A 22,828-nucleotide genomic window follows, 5' to 3' on the forward strand; every position below is an offset into this window, starting at 1 on the left:
ATTTGGATTTATTAAAAAACTGCACGTGTTTATTCACCTGCAGTTACTGGAGGAATGGTAAAGCTCCTGCCTTTCTTCCACCTTCCAAATTTTACCTGAGTACTTCTAAATGGCTGAATCTGTTTTGGAAAGAAAATTTATTTTTTTAATGTATTAGCATCTTAGTTATTTATCTCAATGGTTTGGTGCCTTTCAATTTAAGGGCAAATATTCCTAAACATGTCAATAGCTCACAAATCATCAATCAGCTCTAATACTAAACAGTAATTGATGTTTATAATAATAGAATTATTAGTGCTGGAAGACACTAGAGATAAACTGAACCTCATCTTCTCATTTAAAAGACTGAAGTCACATACCAATGGTGTTGAAGAGCCACCCTTTTTGACCTACCTCCATGGCTCCGATGGAGTGTTTCCCTGTTACACTTGTCTCTGAATTTGCCTACTGCTTTATGCTTACATTCAGTTGAACTCTATGACTTTCTGATTTAATAAGGATTTAAACTACCTAATTATTTAGTGCTAAGACCATAGTTGAGTTTTATAAGACACTTCAAAAAATTGTATGTGGGGACATACACACAGGTGTAAACTAAAAGGGAGTTTAGGTTGCTCATCGCTCTTCCAAGGTGAGATCACCATTTTATCTGATGACTTACAAATGAAAAATTTGACCAAGAAATCTATTTAGTCAGATTTCTCAATGTCGTGAATGATCCTCCTGGTAACCAGATATTATGTCTGTCATGACATGACCACTTATTTCATGTTCACTTGTTGTTCTGTGTTGTTCTGTATGGAACTTCCTGTGGCACTAGAGTTTTCTTAAGTCTAAACCATTCTAAAATCACACTGTTATTATGGGTTGCTTTGTACTCAGACTCTCTAGTATTCCTTTTGGGCTATTGGTCTTTCAACGTGCAGTTAGGGGATTAAAGTAAATCATTTAATCCATGCAACATGTCACTCAATAGTATACTTTTGGAAATTGTTTCCACAGGAGCACCAGCGAAAGCAGCCAGTCTGAGATATTGACACTAGAGAAAAAACTGACAGCTTACTCCTTGTATTGATTCTACTCTTCTCTACAAATATAGACTCCGTTCCCTACCACGGCCTTGTAAGTGGTGCCTGCTGAGGCTGCTAAATTGCTTTGTAAATTATTTATTACTTGGACACCTTGTAAAGATCTCTTTCCTTCTTGTCTGACTTGCTTGTGCTTTCATATATACTAAAGGTCTCAAAGTGTACACTGACCACAGCTTTCTTAGGAAATCCTTTCCTTCCTATCGTTTATTACAAATATGGTTTTCCTTGCCCATATTATGATTATGCCTTTTGTCATTGGTTTTTATTTCTGATCTATTGCTTACAAAATATCATAAAAGTTTATATGCACATGTTTAGAGGCTGGCACTGGGCAATTAATTAGCATATTCTCAAATTAGAAAGTTTGAAGTACTTAAAGAACATTTATTTAATGATGGAAAAGAATTTCTGTTAATAAAAACTGTTTATCAGAGCAAATGCACATCTTTAATTTATTCACACTTATGTAGTAGAGTCAATGTTCTGAAAAAAGATGGCAAGTATTTTCTCTCTTCTGTTGATTATTTCTTCTTAGGTTTTATTTTATGATTTTTCTGAAGAATTTTAAAAATGTTCATAATGTAGATAATAAGAACAATATTTTTTATCCAGTAAAAAAACAATTTGAGCAGATTGTGATTGTTCACTTTCAGCTAACTGAAACCATATACTCACATATAAAATACTCAATAGAAAATGTCTGTGCTTAATAATTTGCATTTTCCTCTCTCCCTCTCTTAGCTTCCCATATTAGTCGGCTCAGCACTAGTATAAATTTGATGACTTAGGTCCAGAGTTATTTCAGTGCCTCTTATAGTTTGGAAATCCAAGAAGCTACTCCTCTCATCCAACCCTCAAAATTCATTAGTTTGTGTTTGGGAAGTACAGGGTTTTCAATCTCGTCTCTGCCATTTATGAGTTCTGTGACTTTAAGCAAGTAAATTAGCCCTCATAAACATCAACTTCTACTATGAAGTAGTAATAATAATAGTAATTATATCTATCCTAAGGATTATTGGAAGAATAAATGTGATATATTTGGACTGTTAGAACAGGCATATATTAGGTATCAGTGATACTTACAACATGTTGCTGATACAAAATTTTTTTACTTAAGGATTTAAATTTATGATAATTATATTTTATACAATACCAATAAATACATGTTGAGAATAAAAAATGTAGTTAGTAATTATACACTAAAATCATACTATCTTGTAGGCAACTTTTTTAAGTCATAGAAATTTGAGAAGCACAAAAATGCACTTCTAAAGTCACTGTAATTCTTTTTCTTTTCTTACCTTTTTTCTTTTTCTTTTCTTTTCTTTTCTTTTCTTTTTTTTAAGACAGGATCTGGCTCTGTTGCCCAGGCTGGAGTGCAGTGGTGTGATCTCTGCTCACTGCAACCTCTGCCTCCCGGGTTCAAGCAATTCTCATGCCTCAGCCTCCCAAGTAGCTGGTATTATAGGCATATGCCACCACAGCCAGCTAATTTTTGTGTTTTTAGTAAAGAAGGAGTTTCTTCTCCATGTTGGCCAGGCTTGTCTCAAATGCCTGACCTCAGGTGATCCACCGGTCTCGGCCTCCCAAAGTGCTGAGATTACAGGCGTGAGCCACCGCATCCGGCCAGATGACTGTAATTCTCATTGAAATGGGAACTGCAAGTCGCTTAGAGGACTAAGGATTAGACCATGAAGATTTATAAACAGAAGAGTCCAGCTATTTCTAGACAGGGCACTGTGGTTAAGAGATGGGCACACAAAGAACAATGCTTGACCCTAACAATTGGTTTAGACAGTGAGGCCCTTAGCTAGAAGCTTGAAGTCTGTTTCGGTAATATCCACTCCAGGCCAGGTTTACTCCAGAGCTGTGCTGGTTTTCTTGTACACTGCTTTGTGCCAGCACATATTGCTATGACTTTATTTCACTCTTCCCTTGCATACTGAAGGTAATCGCCTTTTTTTTTTTTTTTTTTTTTTTTGAGACGGAGTCTTGCTCTGTCGCCCGGGCTGGAGTGCAGTGGCCAGATCTCAGCTCACCGCAAGCTCTGCCTCCCGGGTTCCCGCCATTCTCCTGCCTCAGCCTCCCGAGTAGCTGGGACTATAGGCGCCAGCCACCTCGCCCGGCTAGCTTTTTGTATTTTTTAGTAGAGACTGGGTTTCACCGTGTTAGCCAGGATGGTCTCAAACTCCTGACCTCGTGATCCGCCCGTCTCGGCCTCCCAAAGTGCTGGGATTACAGGCTTGAGCCACCGCGCCCGGCCGGTAATCGCCTTTAAGATGAGTTTTCTACACCTGTTTTCATACTCAATTCCTGGCTTGAAATGCTTCTTAACATTATTCCAATGTTTCAAGGCCCAGTTCAAATGCCACGTCCCCACACTGATCTAGTCACTCTTACTACCACCTGCTTGTTTCCTCCTTTTCTAAATTCTTTCAGTATTGATAGTATGAATTACCCTAAGTAGTGTCTGAGATCAGATAGAGTGCTATCTGGTTTAATAATTGTTTAATGTAAAACTATCTATTTAGCTAGAAACCTGTAGGAGAGGGAGGAATCTTAATGTAAGATTAAAGGAGAAACCAAAGGCTGGTTAAAGCAGAGTATTTTCAGATAAAATACACGGTCTAGCGCCAGATGGGAGCATTATCCTGACCCCCTTATGTTTGCACATTTCACATATGTGTCCCGTTCTCACCAATAATGATGGCCTTCACCACAGCTTCTTTGTAGATTACATAACACTTGCACATAATTTATCTCATTTATTCCTGAAAGCAATTTTATGAGATGGGTCTCTTTATCCTCGTTTTGCAGAGAAGAATCAAAGCCTAGAAGGGATTACAATGATTCGTCCTGAGTCACACTGAAGTCCATTACTTTTATTTTCTATCCATCCCAGCTGACCTTACACAGTGGCTCATCCCACCCTCACAGAAACCACTCGGGGAAGGCCAGAAAGATATTTCTAGCTTTGATTTATAAGCAAGGAGGCTGATTTCTCTTGAGAAAAAGTGAAAGAAGAACTTCTCAACCAAGCAGTCTCTGTCTTTTCCCTTTTTGGAGCAGGGAGAGTGCAGTTCTCTAAACAATAATATTGGTCTGACACAAAAAACAAGTGGAAGTCTGCACACCACTTTGTGCAAGAAATGCATGAGGGAACAGAGTTGGAATATGACTGAAATATATATGTATATATATGTATATATGCATACACACACATAAATACATATGCAGTCATATACATATGAATCATAAAATACTTAAAATATGTGTGAAAATAGGTATTGACAACATGTATATCTATCTTATTTTATATACATTTAGCAAAATTTGGGAAGAAGGGAAAATCTCATCAGTGGACCAAATTTGTGGTAAACAATTTCAGAAAAGAAAGCAAGGTACATATCTGGAGAGAAAGGAACTATTAGACTGAACTATACTGAGTAGACTGAGTTTCATGTCCTGGGAAGAAATGAAGGCTGGTTGGACACGGGCTTCCCCATCCTGAAGAGTGCTTAGAAAAAGATGTGCTTTCTTTCTCACAAAATGAATAATTGAGGCAAAAGCTATAAAGGCATATACAGCAAAATAGCTTTGCCAAATGTTTATACCATGGATATTCCCAACAAAAGTATAAGAGATGGTCCATTTGACTACATTCTTATAAATTCTTGGTATTGTAATTGAAAATAATAAAATGCTAGTTGGAAAAGTTAAAAAATTATTGTTTATAATGTTAAGTTCAGAATGAAAATTTTCTGTATATTTGTTTACTACTTGCATTTCTTTTCCAAAAAAGTATACTTTTAAATTTTCTGTTTTATCTATTTTAACATCAGTGTTTTAAAATCGGTTATGTAAGCTTCATAGTGTTTTTTACCTGTTTAAACAATGTCTGGTAAGCCTATATCATTCCCACTGATGATTATATATAAGAATTAGAAAACTTCTTTGCTGAATCTGTTAATTTTATTAAGCCTGATTATGTTTTTATTGTTATTCTTTTTCAAAAAAAAAGTTTAAAAATTTGTCCCAAACAATTGAGGAACATTTTCTTTAATTTTCTCTGTTGTTACATTTTCCACTGCAAGCAAATTTGCAGGCATATACATTAATGCCAAGTAATAGAATCTAGTTTCCATATATTAATATTTTTCCAGTGTCATATCTCCGAGCAGCATTATATTGCTATTTTAAATAGTAATAGTATATATTAGGAAAACTGAATGATTATAAACTTAGAGTTCATTCACAAAATTTACTAAGTTCATACTTTGTTGAAACAATTGTAGAGAAATCAGAGTTGTCTAAAACATCAAATCTTTCTGTAAAGAGAAGACAGTTAACGAGATTATAGGTATGTATTCAATACATTAACAAGCAGCATGAAATAAATGACAATAAAATTAGACCAAGTGCTATTTTTACAGAGAGTAAGGAAAAAAGCCTCCGCTCTCCCATACAACACACACAAACACACACACACTGGTTGACAATACACAAGGAGACTAAGAAAAGAATCACGTGATAGACATGTGAAAATTTCAGTCATTTTTATTGCCTGAAATAATGAGATGAACATTAATAAGGTCTTTTATTACAGTTGCATAAATTGGGCTTTAATTTGTGACCATTGAGAATACTGCTCTAGATTAAGGATTAAATTTGTTTTTATTGAATGTAATAAATAAAGATTACACATTAAAATATTATGAATCACTTGCATTTAGAAACAATCTTATCAAGGACCAGTATTGTGGTTTATTAGTTCTTGAAATTATTGCCTAGTTTACTGCCTTGAACATAATAAGTGGTCATTATTTTTTTTGAATGAATGAATGGTGGCGAAATGTAATATTTGAAAGGATTGAATTTTAGGTAATACCAGTAATAGCGTATGTAGAAATAAACATGCACTAAAATGCAGAAGTATAGAAGAATATATTTATTTAACAATAAACATCTCTACTTTATAAAGGTAACAAAAACGGTGTTTATTTAAATTGATTTTGAGTTACGATGTGCTATCTATACGCAAGGTGATGTTTTTGGTGTTAAGGAAACTATAGCTTCATAGTTTGGTCTCCATCAATTAGTAAGTGATACCAATAGTACACTGGTATATCTCAACAAATAACAAAACATTGAAGACAGAATAAGATGAATATGATAGGAGAGAAAAAATGGCAGAGATTTTGGAACAAAATGACTTTTGCTTATTCTATTTATGCGTTTGCAACTGATTCACAGATTATGTTTCTAAAACTTAAAGTAGTATCCTCCTACTCTTCTCATTGTGTCATCTTTGAAATCACCAACAACGGTATTTCCTGTCATGCAAAGTCATATAGAAAACTTTAATACAGTTGTAATATCTCTGAAGTTTCCATTTTTAATATCCCCATGTGATGGCATTCACTATTATCACATTTATTATAGTTGTTAATGATGGGAAGTTATTATTATATTAAAGATGACTTTGGATTACTAACTTGTAATGTTGCTGTAGGCCTCAGAATTCACTGAGCTGAGGAGCTAACAGGATCCTGACATTTAATTGTTTCTGCCTGAGCATTCTGTCAACTTTGGAACTTGTGTAAGGCAAATGTGATAACATACATAAAGACAGAACACTTTTAATTTTTTTTTTTTTTAAGACAAAGTCTCCTCTGTTACCCAGGCTGGAGTGCAGTGGTGCCATCTTGGCTCACTGCAGCCTCCACCTCCCGAGTTCATGCAATTCTTGTGCCTCAGCCTCCCAAGTAGCTGAGCTCACAGGCCCATGCCACCAGGCCTGCCTAATTTTTGTAGTTTTAGTAGAGACGAAGTTTCACCATGTTGGCTAGGCTGGTCTTGAACTCCTGGCCTCAAGTGATCTGCCCGCCTTGGCAGTTTTAATTTTTTATAACAAAATATTTGATACAGACACACACACTACATGTGCGGTATAAAGAATAATACTGAAATAGGCACAATATAGCCCTTACCTTAATAAAGAAATGGAACAATATCAATATTTCTACATTTTTTGTCCCTATTATTGATCAATTATTTATTCTCTCCCTCTTCAACAAAGTCTTTAAATTTTGTGAACTATTGTATTATAGTTATGAGCAGGTACTACTAATAACTCATAACTGAATGACAAAATATCCATGGGAAAAATGTAATATCAAAACTAATATTTAAAAATCTGTTACTTCTTTAAAAGTAGTGTATATTTAAATCCAATTTTAATATAAGTAATATGCAAAAATTTTGAGATATCCAGATAATTATTCTGCAAGAAGAATAAATCAAATTTACCATAAAATTACTTCTTAAAGATACTTTTTAAAAGTACTATTCTAGTTACGGTTATCCTTTATTCTTTCTTTCTTGTCATGAGCTCTTCCTGATACCTACTGGCAGGGTTCTAGTAGCTTCCTGAATAGATCTTAATATAATAATTTTTTTCAACTCAGTGGTTGTTACATTAGCTTCATAACACTGGAGGTCTTTTTGTTTATGTTTCCTGAGTCCATCAACCCTTAACTACTCACTCAAAAGCTTGACGTTACCAGTTTTTCTCAGGGCACTTTCTTTTTTTGTTTTGTTTTGTTTTTTTTTTTTTGAGACAGAGTCTCACTCTGTCCCCGAGGCTGGAGTGCAGTGGCGCACTGCAAGCTCCGCCTCCCGTGTTCACGCCATTCTCTTGCCTCAGCCTACCAGGTAGCTGGGACTACAGGCGCCTACGGCCAGGCACTGCTAATTTTTTTTTTTCAGTAGAGACGGGATTTCACCGTGTTAGCTAGGATGGTCTTGATCTCCTGACCTCGTGATCCGCCTGCCCCGGCCTCCCAAAGTGCTGGGATTACAGGCGTGAACCACTGCGCCCGGCCTCTCAGCGCGTTTTCAAACTGCTAGTTATTTTAAACAGCCACCAGAATTGTCCATTTCATAACTTTCAGAGGGGATTTACTCCAAAATGTTGGATTTCTTAAAGAATCTTGCATCTCTTCTTACCACTTAATTTATAAAAAAAGAATCTCTCTACAAAGGTCAAGAACATAACTGGTTGTCATGAAGGAGCTCCTATAATATTTGGTTTTTATTCCATGAAAATTAATAAGACGACAACCAGAAAAGTGGAAAAAAAGACATAGAAAACAGAGAAGCATATGTAGAAATTATAACGAAGCAGCATCAAATACATTGTAACTATATATATATATATAAATGGCATTAAAATACGCAAAGAAAGGTTTTGCTATGGTTCTGATGACTGTCTAAAGTTTTATGACTATGAGAAATGCAGTTTTTGGAAATATGAAGAGCAGCAGTGTCTACTAGATTTAGAAACATTATCTTAACAACAAAATGCAAATTTTATTGTGGAAAAGATATTTCCTTAGTTCCAATGCCCTATGATTCAGAAAAACCTAGTTGAGTAGGGTCTACAGCCCTTTGCTTGTTCCTTACTAGCTTTGATGGGGTATGTAAATGCTGCGTAGAGGAGAAGGGCTTGAGGACTAAGAACCAAATAGAGTTGTATATTCTCTCTGTTTTAAAAGAAAATCTGTTTTCTCTATTGGTAGAAAAGGTGTGCGTTTGTGTTTGTGTTTTGGGGTTATTAAAATACATTTAATTTTGTCAGGCAGAGGACACCACATCTGATTCCTTGTAAAAGGAAGTCATAACTGCTGGACACATAGAGACCAGGAGAGGGCTAGATACTATAGAGATATTAAATGAAGTATGAAGTACAATGTATAATACATCTAATAAATAATTTATTGAGGAAAAGGTAAAATGGTTTGACCAGGTGCGGTGGCTCACGCCTGTAATCCCAACACTTTGTGAGGCCGAGGCAGGCAGATCACGAGGTCAGGAGTTCGAGGTCAGTGTGGTCAACATGATGAAACCCAGTCTCTACTAAAAATACAAAAATTAGCCGGGTGTGGTGGTGGGCGCCCGTAATCCCAGCTACTCGGGAGGCAGAGGTTGCAGTGAGCCAAGATCATGCCACTGCACTCCAGCCTGGGTGACAAAGCAAGACTCCATTTCAGAAAAAAAAAAGAAAAGATAAAATGGTTTCATGTAGCTACCGAAGACAAGCAAATCATTATAAATTCAAGGCAGAAAGGCTTCATTTCATTTCAACTCATATTATCATCAAATATCTTTCTTCCTAGTTGTTCACTAATCTTTCCTAGATATCATGGATTTCTTTACAGTGTTGAAAAAAGAATCTCCCCAGATATTTCTATGTTCTCAGCTTTTGTTACTGTAGGTTAAGAGTTCTTTATAAGATTCCTAGAATTTTTTTTAATTAAAAGTACATTCTTATGCTATGATATGGTAAGTCAGTTTAGAAACTAAACTTAAATTGCATTTAATATTATCCTGATGTCTTTGATTTTGTTATAAAATGTTTCAAAAAATGTACAAACACTTCTTAAAATTAACTGGAATATTATTAATATAGTATACATATTAATAGAGACCCTGCTGAAAACTTTAAAAGAAATTTGAAGTATTCATCCCACAGGAAAATGCTAGGACATTTGGGAACCACAAAGAATTTTTAAATTCCATCATAGGATCCCTATCAACACACAAGACAAAAAAGACATGCTTAATGCAAGAGATACATATATTCTTGTCTTAACAACGTTATATATAAATCAAATTTCTCTAAATGAATAATATTTTTCTAATTATGACTCTTCATTTTGAGGTATATTATTCAAAACCCATATCCAATTTTTGGGTCTTCTACTAACTTGTTTGAAGTTAACAAGAAACAAAAAAGCAATGAAAGTTCACTAGGAACAGTGAAGTTTCATAACAAATTTGATAATCTAGAAGAAATGGACAAATTTCTAGGAAGACACCAAGTATCAAATCTGACTCAAGTAAAAATAGCAACTCTGAATAGGCTTATAACATGTAAAATAATTAAATTAGTGATCAAGAAAATCCCCGCAAAAAAGGCCCAGGATTGTATGACTTCACTGGTGAATTTGAGCAAATATTTAAAGACAAATTATCACAAATTCTTTGAAAACACTTCCAGAAATTGAAGAGAAGGAAACACACTTATTATATGAGGCCAATGTTACCCTGATAACAAAACCAGATGAAGACATCAAAAGAAAAAAAATGGACAGACCAGTAATCTTATGAATATAAGTGCAAAAAATCCTCATCAAAATACGTACTAACAAGGCAAATACAACAACATAAAAAAAAAAGAAAAAAAAAGGATTATCTTCCATAATCAAGTGGGCTTTATCTCACAAATGAAAGGGTGGTTCAACATGAAAAAATCAATGCATACTAAAAGAATAAAGAACAAAAACCACATGATCATCTCAGTAGAAAGAGAAAAAGCATTTTACAAAATACAACACACTTTTAAGAAAAAACACTTAAAAAGTCAGAAATACAAGTAAACTTTAGTAACCAAATAAAGTACATTTTTTGGCAAACTCACGTCAAACATCAAACAAATGCTGAAATATTTGGAGCCAGGGACAAGATAAGAATGTCTCTTTTTGCTACTTCTATTTAGCATTTTAATGGAGGTTCAAGCCAGGGCAACTAGGCAAGAAAAAGAAAGAAAAGGTGTCCAGATTAGAAAGGAAGAAGTAAAACTATATCAATTTGCAGATGACATGATGTTTTATATAGAAAGCCCCAAGAAATCCCTCAGTAGCTATTCAAACTACTAAATGGGTTCAACAGGGTTGTAGGATAGATACAAGGTTAACATACAAAAATTAGTTTAGTTTCTATACATTAGCAATCAACAATCAGAAGGTGAAATAAGAAAATAATTTCATTAACAATAGCTTTAAAATAATAAAGTACTATGAAACACATTTAACAAAAGAAATACAAGACTTGTACACTAAAAACTGCAAACATTGTTGAGAGAAATAGAAGAATTACTTAGTAATTGGAAAGACATCCCATGTTCATGAATTGAAAGATTTAATATATATGTAATATGGCAATACTCCACAAATTGATCTGCATATTTAACATAGTCCTAACAAAATTCCAGTTGTCCTTTTTTTTGCAGACCTTGACAAGCTGATAACAAAGTTCAGATGAAAATTCAAGAGACCCAAAATATGCAAAAACAAAATTTAACAACAACAAAAAGAACATAGCTGAATGACTCACAATTTCTAATTTCAAAACTTATGACAAAGGTACAGTAATTAAAACTGTACAGTCCTAATATAAGAATTAGATATATAGATTAATGAAATAGAATTGAGAGTCCAGTGGGTGAAAAATCCTCATAAGTTTATGATCAATTGATTTTGACAAGGGCACAAGACAATTCAATTGAGAAGCAATAGTCTCTTCAAAAAATGGAGCCAGGACAACTGGAAATTTACATGCAAAAGAATAATGTTGAATGCCTACCTGATATAACATACAAAAATTAACTAAAAGTGATCAATGACACAAATGTAACTGCTAGAACTATCAAACCCTTAAAAGAAAACATATTCATGAGCGTGTATTAGGCAATGGATTGTTAGATATCACACTAAAAGCACCAACTACAAAAGAAAAAATAAATTAGACTTCACCAAAATTAACCACTGTGCTTCAAAAGACATTATCAAGAAAGTGAAGAGACAATTCATCGAATGTGAGATAATGTTTATAAATCATATGTCTGATAAGGGTCTCATATCCAGAATATATAAAGAACTCTTACACTGCAGCAATAAGACAATGAAAGCTCAATCAAAAATGGGCAAAGGATTTTATAGGGGTTACTTTAAAGACGATATATAAATGAACAGTAAGCACATGAAAAGATGTCCAACATAGTTAGTCATTAGGAAAATGCAATTTAAAACAATGAGACAATGCTTTACATCTCCCACAATGGCTATAATGAGAAAAGCAGAAAGTAACAAGTGTTGGTGAGGATATGGAGAAACTGAAATCTCATATATTACTGGTTGGAATGTAAAATGGACAACTGCTCTGGGAAATGTTAACAGTTTTTCATGAAGACAAACATAGAGTTACCATATGATCTAGCAATTTCTCTTTAGAACATGTACCCAAGAGCGTTTAAAATATATGTTCATATGCAAAATTACATAACAATGTCTATAGCATTGTTCATAAAATCTAAATAGTGGAAATAATTTGTATTTCCATCAACTAACATATGGATAGGAAAATGGATTATATTCATATAATAGAATATCATTCAGCCATAAAAAATGAAGTGTTGATACCTATTACAACATGGATTAGCCTTGAAAACATTACACTAAGTGAAACAAGACACACATGCACACAAAATATTGTACAATTCCCCTCAGATGAAATGTCCAGAATGAGAAAATTTAATAAAGAAAGAATATCGATTAGTATTTTTCAGGGGCAAGGGGAGGGAGGATGGGCATGACAGTTAATGTATATTGGCTTTTTGAGGACTGACGAAAATGTTCTGAAATTAGATACTGGTAATACTTGTCCAACCTTTTGAATATACTTAAAGCCACTAAATTATAAATAAATATAATAAACATATATATACATATAAAATGTGTTTATAGTTTATTATATATAATTATATTAGAATTTATCCTGGGAAATTTTAATAAAAAAGACTAACAAGGGAAGAATAATGAAGAGTACCAGATTTTAAAACATATTATAAAACTACAGGAATTTTAAAAGTTTACAGTCGGACAAGGTGGCTCATACTTGTAAATCCCAGCACTTTGGGAGGTCAATGTGGGGGGATCACTTGAGGCCAGGGATTTGAGACCAACCTGGGCAAGATAGGGAGATCCTATCTCCACAAAAAATAATAAAAAAATGATCCAGACATGGTATGCACACCTGTAGTTCCACTTACTCGAGAGGCTGAGACCAGAGGCTCAGTCCAGGAGTCTGAGGCTGCAGTGAGCTATGATTAAGCTACTGCATTCCAGCCTGGCTGACACAGTGAGATCCTGTCTCAAAAAACAAAATGTTTGATAATATTTGGTACATAATATACAGATCAGTAAGTTGAAACAGAATCCAAATATATTCCTAAACATACACACATAGTTTTGTTATTTTTTTCACGTGAAAAATTATTGTTGAAGAGATTTTGTTCAGTAATGTTGTGTAGACATTTGGTCCGCATTCCATCAGAGAAAAAAATTACATCGCTTACCAACTTCACATATTATGCCAAAATATATCCCAGATAAAACAAAATTTTTTAGAAACTGTTTTTTAAATTGACAAATTAAAATGGTATATATTTATGGTATACAGCATTGGTGTTTTGAAATATGTATCATGGAATGACTGAACCAAGCTAATTAACGCATGCATTATCATCTCACATAATTATATTTTTTTCATGATGAGAATACTGAAGTATTTTTTGTTTGTTTGTTTTTTTTTTTTGAGACGGAGTCTCGCTTTGTCGCCCAGGCTGGAGTACAGTGGCACAATCTCGGCTCACTGCAACCTCCACCACCCGGGTTCAAGCGATTCTCCTGCCTTACCCTCCTGAGTAGCTGGGACTACAGGCGTGCACCACCATGCCTGACTAATTTTTGTATTTTTAGTAGAGACGAGGTTTCTTTCACCCTGTTAGCCAGGATGGTCTCCATCTGCTGACCTTGTGATCTACCCGCCTCGGCCTCCCAAAGTGCTGGGATTACAAGCCTGAGCCCCCGCGCCTGTCCCTCAAGTCTATGTTCTTAATGATTTGCAAGTATTATTAACTATAGTCAGCATTTATACAATAGATTTCTCAAACTTAAAAACAAGGTTTAAACATAAAATAATGTATACATAAAAGTTGTGTGAAAGAGAGAGAATTGAGAGAACATGTTTTCCCGGATCCTTATGAGGATACCCTGTATAAACACAGTAAAACGTAGAGATAACAAATAATAAAATTTGACTTGATGAATTTTATAAACCTGCATTACAAAAATAGTAGTTTATAGCATATTTTAGATAAATGTTAATTTTAATATGTAAAAAGCTTTTATCAAGTGACAAGAAAATAGCAAACAGCTTAACGGACAAAGGACAAAAACATGTAGCTCAAAAGAAAAAGCAAGCTTTAAAAATATACTAAAATGCCTCATCCTGTACAAATAATTAAAGAAACACAAGTGTAAACAGCAATGTAATACTGCTCTTACCATTCAGTTTTTTAAACATGTCTTTTAATGTTTGGTATTGAAGAGTTTGTGGAAAAACAGGCATTCTATTATGATATATTGTTGCCGTGTGTGTAATTATTATAATTGCTTTGAAGTAATTTGACCTAAAAAAAAAAGGGATCTATACTTTTGACTCAGAAATTCTTTCTTTAGAAAGACACACATTGTTAGCAATTATGTTTGTAGGCTATTCATGATATTATCTGTAATAGCAAAAGTCTGAAACTGTCTATTAGTATGGGAGTAGTCCATTATATGATGATACGGATACATTTTCAAACAAAATGTGCAAAACAAAATGCATATTGTAATATATTTGTACTTTGAAAGTACACAAACACATACCCATGCAGTTTTTACTTGCATACACTTTTTCTGGACAGATACATAATATCTACAAAATAATGAGATATTATTAGGAAGGGCAGCAGGGGGATCTGAAAGGAAAAAGAGATTACTTTTCATATAGAAAACTTCATAGGTAAATAATTCTCAAATATTAAACACGTTTTTCTGTGCTAAAGGAAAGCACTGGTTAAGAGAGCAGACTTTGACATTAGATAGCCCTGCGTTTGTGTTTGGTTTTGCTGCTTACTAAGCCTTGGGCAATTACTAAACTCTCTAAGCCTCAATTTCTTCTCTGTAAAATAAAGAGAAAAATGGTGATCACCTGCAGAGCTATAAGTATTAAATAAATTAAAACATGTAAAGTAACATAGAGATGTCATAGATTGATCACTTAATTAATGCCATATTATTTTTATTGCTAATAGTAAGAGTGATAGTTCAAGAAAGTTGGGTGTAAAGTGCCTTTGGCTTCCAATGATAGATGTTGTCAAGATATTTTTGCAATAGTGTCTGGTCTAGATCAGAGCTTTTTATCGATGGTGCTGTGATGAGCTAATGTGTCACAGTCATTGTTTGTGTTCTGAATAATTTGTTACTTACAATGCTTTACTGAAGTTTGAGGCTTGTTGCTTGTTAGAGCTCAGTGTTGTATGTTAGAATGTGTTGTACCTAAAAATACTCTTACTCTCTTGAATTATAAAATGATTTTTTGAGTCAGGCAAAGAGGAGTGGAGTCCTTATAGTACTTATAGGAGTGGAGAGCTTACAGAGTTCTGAAAACTGCTGATAACTCTGGGTGTGCCAGTGAGAATGTGTCATGTATGAGAAAATCACATGGTCACAAGCTGTAATCTTTTGCTGTGGATGGGAACCAGTTTAAAATTAGTAAAGAGAAAGTTCCAGGTCATCTAAAGGCCTAGGAGTAATTGTGGATTATTTTTAGAATACATGAATCTAAGTTGTTTCCATAATCCTAAAAGCTAATAAAATTCTGGGTGTGCTGGGAGGCTAAGGCAGGTGGATCTTTTGAGGTCAGGAGTTCCAGACCAGCCCGGCCAACATGGTGAAACCCTGTCTCTACTAAAAATATAAAAATTAGCCAGGCGTGGTGGCACACACCTGTGGTCCCAGCTACTCAGGAGACTGAGGCAGGAGAATCCCTTGAACCTGGAGGCACAGGTTTCAGTGAGTTGAGCTGAGATTGTGCCACTGCACTCCAGCCTGGGTGACAGGGTAAGACTTTGTCCAAAAAAAACAAAAACAAAACAAAAACAAAAAAATCTGGATATGATCAGGGAAGAAAACAAAACATATTTTTTACCTTTTATATTAACAAACGTTTCCTCCTTTAAAATATCAAAGATAGTTCTGGTTACTAAATCTCAAGAAAGACATGCTCTTAGAACTGGGATTACTAGGTCAAAAGTTACAAGTATTTTAATAACTCTTGATATATACATATATATTATACACTTACACACATATATACACATGTACATATACGTTTTGTAGGAGGGCAATTTACATTGTTATTAGTGTTGCACAAGTGATATTAATTATCTGCAACACATAATGTCATTTACAAAAAGTTCATTTTCTAGGCATAATATATTTTGAGGTTAATGCACTGTAATTATCATCAAATTTGGACATTTCCCAACGTTAGTTTTCTATTTATATTTCCCTTTGTCTAAGTTGCAAGTTTATATTGTACTGATGATGATTTGTTTATTAAGGTCTTTCTATGAGGTCTTTTTATTAGGATATTTTCATTACAAATTAAAATGATCTCTTATTACTTATTTATAAGTAACCCTGGGATTTTATACAGTGAATTGTGAATTGTGGAAACTAGTGTGAATCTCTAATCTCTTTCACTTTATAATGTTGTACTTTTGAATTATACCTACTATATTTGGTGGGACAAGAGAGGAAAGATGAGTGAATATTTCTTAATTCCACTCATTAATGTAGGTGATTATAGAAACTTCTACCAGAATCTGGGATATGCTCAATTCTTAACACTCATGGTTATCACTGAGAAATTTTCTTTTCAGAGGGTTTTATGGATAATTTACTAGGGTTTGGAGGGAAGGTCTCTGTTTCTCTGTACCAACCTTTTCTGAAAATGTTAGTTTTCAGTACAAGCACTGGTTTTACCCACTAAATGTTGGTAGTTACTGATTTCTAAACTCTCAACTCTTCTGCTACCTTGTTGGTGGACCTTTGACAAGTCACTTAACTTCTTTGTCTCCTCAACCGCGAAATGGAACATTAGTCTGAGATGTCCTTAAGCTCCTTGCTAGCTGTGCTCCTTTCCTGATTCATTTATACTATGCATTTCTTGCCTGTAGATACACCTTTGGAATATGCAAATGAATGTGGAATTGTCTGTGTTCTAACCTGAGTTGGCTTCTCTCTCTACATCATTCTTTAACCCTTATTCCAGCACAAGACAAACAGTACAAAGGTCTCAAAAGTTTGGGACCTCAGATCCAGAGTGTTTTGAAACGATATTCATTCACTAAAATATGAACAAAGCTAAAGCAAAATATTTAACAACATCGTTTCACCTCCCAATCTTTTTGTTTCAGTTTCACTGCCTTGCCATTTACAAACAGTTATAAACGTGCCTTATGATAGAGTTATTCTGTAAACTCTGTAATGCAAGAGTTCTAAAAAAAGAACATAATACAAGAGCTGCAAATATACATATTCGGGAATTCTTGACACTTTTTTCATCTAGTTTAAAAATCATCTGAGGAAGAATGTAATGAATTCATTTAACTGTGAGTTACATTTTAAACATGTTGTAGAGACACGAGCTCTGAATAATTAACTCTGTTACTACTAAATAATTTAAGTGGAATGACCCTTGACAGTCAGTTTGTAATAACTAACAGTGCATTTTAATTAATTTTTTAAGTTAGAAATGGCATCTCTAGAGTTTAAGATTCTTGGGGGCAAAATTGAACTTTTAAAATCGGTTAGTATAGTGGGTTATTTTTCTTAATGAAAATAAAACTGATTTGCATTTAAAAAATCTGGGTACACTTTTAAAAATGATTATGTCAGTAATTTAACATTAGGCATATATTAGAAAGAATTATACCTTTTCTTTCTATCTCTTCATATCAATCTTCTGGTATATTAGAAACTAGGTAGTATAAAAGTTAAATAATTGTATGCCTGCAAAGTCGAAGATTTACTGATTTTAAGATTTTAAGAATCTGAGTTTGAAATTTCTGTCAAAAAATATAAAGCTAATTTTATAAAAATGAAAGTTCAGTTTATAGAATAGCAAGAATAAAACCTATCATCAAATGTACAAGCAGCTTTAATACTAGGTTTAATAAGCAGGAAACTTATCTTCCACGTTCACTGGCTGTTTATCTTATACTTGAACTCTTCCCTCATTTTATCCTTTTGAATAATAGTGTACTAAAGTGAATCTCTGATTAATATTTAAATGTACATGGGGAGAAGTGGGTCACCTAATCAGAGAAAATAATTAACAAACCACCTCATTCTCATATCCCTGAATTCTTACAAGGAGGCATATATTTTGATTACTACAATGTAGTTCCCTTTGACCTCCTTTCTAATTCAAAGCTTATTAGATTTCACGATTGAACTGGCTCACTAACATTTAATTATAGTTCTTAAATGTTTTCTGAATGTGCTCTTATGTCCTGGATTTTTCTAAATTCCACTTTTCTTCTCTCTTAGAGTAGCAAAAGTTAACTGGTAAGGATTATTTTACTCTTCCAGACAATTCTGTGATAGAGTGCAAAGATAAATTATTGTGGATTAAGCAAAGTTCTTTTTTGGCAAAACTACAACAACAACAACAACAACAACAACAGCAAAAGCTTTTTATGTAGTGGCTGAAAGATGAGATAGGTCTTTATGTGTTAATGTAGAATGATATTCATGTTTTGATGGTTGAGCATTACAATTTTATTTGGACCTAAAAATGTTACAGGTTTATGAAAAGAACATATATAATAGATGGATAGATAGATAGATAGATAGATAGATAGATAGATATTCTGCACGTGCATTTGTGTGTTTATATGTGAGTGTGTTTGTGAAATATACATTTTGTATATACATATACATTACATGTAGGAATTATAAATGGACAGATATTATCTATTTTTATATGTAATCTATCTCCTTAATTTCTATTTTATTACAATCTCTATCTCTATGTAGAGATTTGCCATTGAAGAGGAAACTATTGACTTTTAAAATTCTTTCTTTCTTTTTTTGTGATGGAGTCTCACTCTCTCGCCCAGGCTGAAGTGCAGTGGCGTGATCTTGGCTCACTGCAACCTCCACCTCCTGGATTCAAGCAAGTTCTTCTGCCTCTGCCTCCCGAGTAGCTGGGATTACAGGTGCCCACCACCAGGCCCAGCTAATTTTTGTATTTTTAATAGAGATGGGATTTCACCATCTTGGCCAAGCTGGTCTCAAACTCTTGACCTCGTGATCCACCTGCATTGGCCTCCCAAAGGGCTGGGATGACAGTCGTGAGCCACTGTACCCAGCCGACTTTTAAAATTCTAATTGACATAAATTTTAAAGTTTACTTTAAATTTTTCATTTGCAATCAAAGCTTATGTAACTTTTATAATTAAAAACATGAAAAGGTAGTGATGAGCATTGCTATTCTCTTTTCAAATAATGCATTTTATAAAACTATTTGATATATATAATAAAGTTATAAAACTTGTTCAAAAAGAATTAATTCATCAAAATTTAACTAGTTACATGTTTTTAAAGTACATGGTGTTTCAGAATAATTCTAAGCAGAGATGTGCAAAGTTTAAGACAATTTTAAACTTATTAAGTGACTTAAAACATAAAAAAATGAAATTGTCAGATTTCTGTGTAAGAAAACTAAAATATGTGGAGAATTTAGGAGTTTTTAAATTAATTTATAGTTTGAACAAAGCTTGTGAAAAGGAATCCAAAGTTAATTTTCATATAATAAACAGAATAAAATAATAATTTTGAAAATAAAAGATAAAAATAAAAGGGAGAATAACCATATCAATGGCTAAACAACATTATAAGAATACAGTGATGGTGTTGGAACAGGAATAGACAAAAAATATTTTAACAAATAGACTAAATGACCCTTTTCTGTATACAGAAAAACCCATCCTTCCAGGACAGGCAGGGAGATTGGGCCAGGAGCTCCTTTCCTCTACTCTCTGGCTCCAAAAAGAACTTCTCCATGCTGTATTTGAGAAAAGGGGCTAGGCACAAGCCTTGAACATTTTTTTCATCTTGTAATATCCAAATAAAATATGTTTCTGTGATGATTGACATGGGAGTACAAAAACATTTACTTAAAAAAAGAAACAAAAGGAAGCTAGATCTCCATCTTACACCATGGCCCCAAATAAATTCTAAATATATTAAACAGTTAAATAAAATATTGGGCCTTAATAACTGCATGAAAAATTTATTAAAGCTCCTAAAAAAGAACTTTCTAGTTTTAAAATTATTCATTTATTCAAAAGCTATTGAAACCTCATTTTTTAATCTGGTAGGTATACAGCTTTATGACAAAAAACCCACTTTTCAAAGAGCTTAGAATCTACCTGAAAGCACAACTCAAGTATTGATAATAACTATTGATCTTTATATTAGGGGAAGAACAGATTGTAGTAAGGGGAAAGACAGGAGCTATAACCACGTAGGAAACACAGAGGCAAGAGAAAACATGAACTGAGAAGTTCATTAATATTGAAGGTTAGAGGGGAAGAGATGAGTGACAAAAGATGGAGCTGAGGAAGGCCAGAACTGAGTTTGAAGTGTCTTGTAATCCATGAGGAGGAATTTATGCTCTATCCTAAGAGCAGTGGAAAGCTATTGAAGAGTTTTGAGTGAATGATGTCATGAATGAATTTTAGAAAATTCAGTTTTACTGACTTATAAGAAAGACGAACTGGAAGTGACTATAAGCCTGAGAGTCTGGTTAAGGAGACACACAAACAGAAAATTACAGAAATATGTGCTAAGAGGGTGAGTTTAAGGTATCATGGAGGATGGCATACCCATAGGACTCCACTTATTTAGAAGTCAGCTGAGGTCTGTAAGTAGAGAAATCAAAAGAGGATTGGCTGGAGCAAGTTGAGATATTTGTAGTTAGGCTTGGGGTCAAATTCCCAGTTCTAGTGTGCTCTAGATGACTAGAACACATCCAAGGGAAGTATAAGGGGAAGTTTTCATTGTGAAGAGCCAAGGACTGAGCCAACATGACAAAGAAGTAGAAGGTGGAAACCCTTGGGAATCAAAGATTCATATTTGGTGTCCTGGATCTAAGATCTGTCTGAAGAGACCACATGCCAAGAGGAGGTGTATATAAAGACTAGGGAGACTAACAGGAATTCTGCAATTAGGGTTGGACGTGAGAAGCCTGAACATTCTAATGCCTATTAATATAGTGCATTATGGGACACATATATTTTAATAGTCATTGTCATGATTCATTTGGAAATCGTGGCAAAGTAAGACTTTTAGATAAGACTCAGCAATAGAACTTTACCTTCTGTCTCTCATATGCTGCATAATATGCTGCATAATGATGTTCTGGACAACAAAACACAGTCACATGATGTATAACGATGTTTTGGTCAACAGTGGACCACATATAAGGATGGTGGTCCATAGGATTATAATGGAGCCAAAAAGTTCCTATGGATAATGATGTCATAGCTGTTATAATGTCATGGGGCAATGCATTATTCACATGTTTGTGATGATGCTGGTGTAAACAAACCTACTGCACTGCCAATCATACGGAAGTACTGCACATACAATTAGGTACAGTGCATAACACTTGATATTAGTAATAAATGACTATGTTGCTGGTTTATGTATTTACTATACCTATACTTTTTAATCCTTATTTTAGATTGTACTTCTACTTTTCAAAGAAAAATTACTATAAAAGAGCCTCAGGCAGGTCTTTCAGGAGGTATTCCAGAGAAAGGCATTATTATCATAGGTGATGACAGCTCCATGAATATGTATATGAATGTATATGAAGGTTTTCCTGGCCAGCACAGTGAAACCCCATCTCTACTAAAAATACAAAAAATTAGCTGGGCATGGTGGCGGGCACCTGTAGTCCCAGCTACTAGGGAGGCTGAGGCAGGAGAATGGCGTGAACCTGGGAGGTGGAGCTTGCAGTGAGTCGAGATCGCGCCACTGCACTCCAGCCTGGGTGACAGAGTGAGACTCCATTTCAAAAAAAAAAAAATGTATTTTTTAAATAATGACTTTTTAAAAAAAACAGCATATGAATGGTTTTGTCCCTGAACACCTTTCAATGGGACAAGATATGGAGGTGGAAGGCAGTGATATTGATTATCCTAACCCTGTGTAGGCCTAGACTAAGGTGTGTGTATTTATTTGTCTCAATAATTTAACAAAAGTTTAAAAAGTAACACAAATTAAAAATTAGAGATAGAAAATGTTTATAGAATATGGATACCAAGAAAAAATATTTTTTTACAGTTGACAATGTGTAGGTGTTTCAAGCTGTTATGAGTCAAAAAGTTAAAAAAACTTAAAGATGTAGAAAGTAAAAATGTTATAGTAAGTTAAGGTTAATATATTTTTGAAAAACATTTTAAAATAAATTCAGTGTAGCCTAAGTGTACAGTATTCATAAAGTCTGCAGTAGTGTATAATAATGTGTTCTAAGCCTTCACATTCACTCACCACACACTCACTGACTTACCCAGAGCAACTTGCATTGTTACCAAGTTCCCTTCATGGTAGGTGCCCTTGACAGGAGTACCAATTTTTTATTTTTTTATACTGCATTTTTACTGTACTTCTTCTATATTTAGATACACAAATGGTTACCATTGTGTTATAATTGCCTATTGTATTTAGTACAGTAATACACTATACAGACTTGTAGCCTAACAGCAATAGGCTATAACATATAACCCAGGTGTGTAGTAGGTTATACCATCTAGGTTTGTGTAATTACACTGTATGATGTTTGTGCAACAATGAAATTGCCTAACAATGCATTGCTCAGAATATATCCCCATAGTTAACATATCTCCTGTGTGTGTGTATATATATATGTATTTATATATTTTATGTGGTTGGATTCTATGTAATGAAAAATAATTCTGAAATTAAAAT

General features: G+C 34.0%; 1 protein-coding gene across 6 annotated transcripts in view; it reads left to right on the plus strand.

The window, feature by feature from the left end:
* HNF4G (hepatocyte nuclear factor 4 gamma) overlaps window positions 1-22,828 on the plus strand; it is a 155,614-nt gene that overhangs the window by 73,699 nt on the left and 59,087 nt on the right. For 5 of the 6 annotated variants that reach the window (XM_033202725.1, XM_033202726.1, XM_033202724.1 and 2 more), the window contains one exon: window positions 1,003-1,122. The exons of the other annotated variant lie outside the window; for it this stretch is intronic. The gene's annotated coding sequence lies outside the window, so the exon portion shown is untranslated. The remainder of the gene's footprint in view (window positions 1-1,002; window positions 1,123-22,828) is intronic. 6 annotated transcript variants of the gene reach the window in all.

The sequence above is a fragment of the Trachypithecus francoisi genome, unplaced genomic scaffold (genome assembly GCF_009764315.1).
Source record: "Trachypithecus francoisi isolate TF-2019V2 unplaced genomic scaffold, Tfra_2.0 Lachesis_group7, whole genome shotgun sequence".
In the NCBI taxonomy this organism is placed as follows: Eukaryota; Metazoa; Chordata; class Mammalia; order Primates; family Cercopithecidae; genus Trachypithecus; species Trachypithecus francoisi.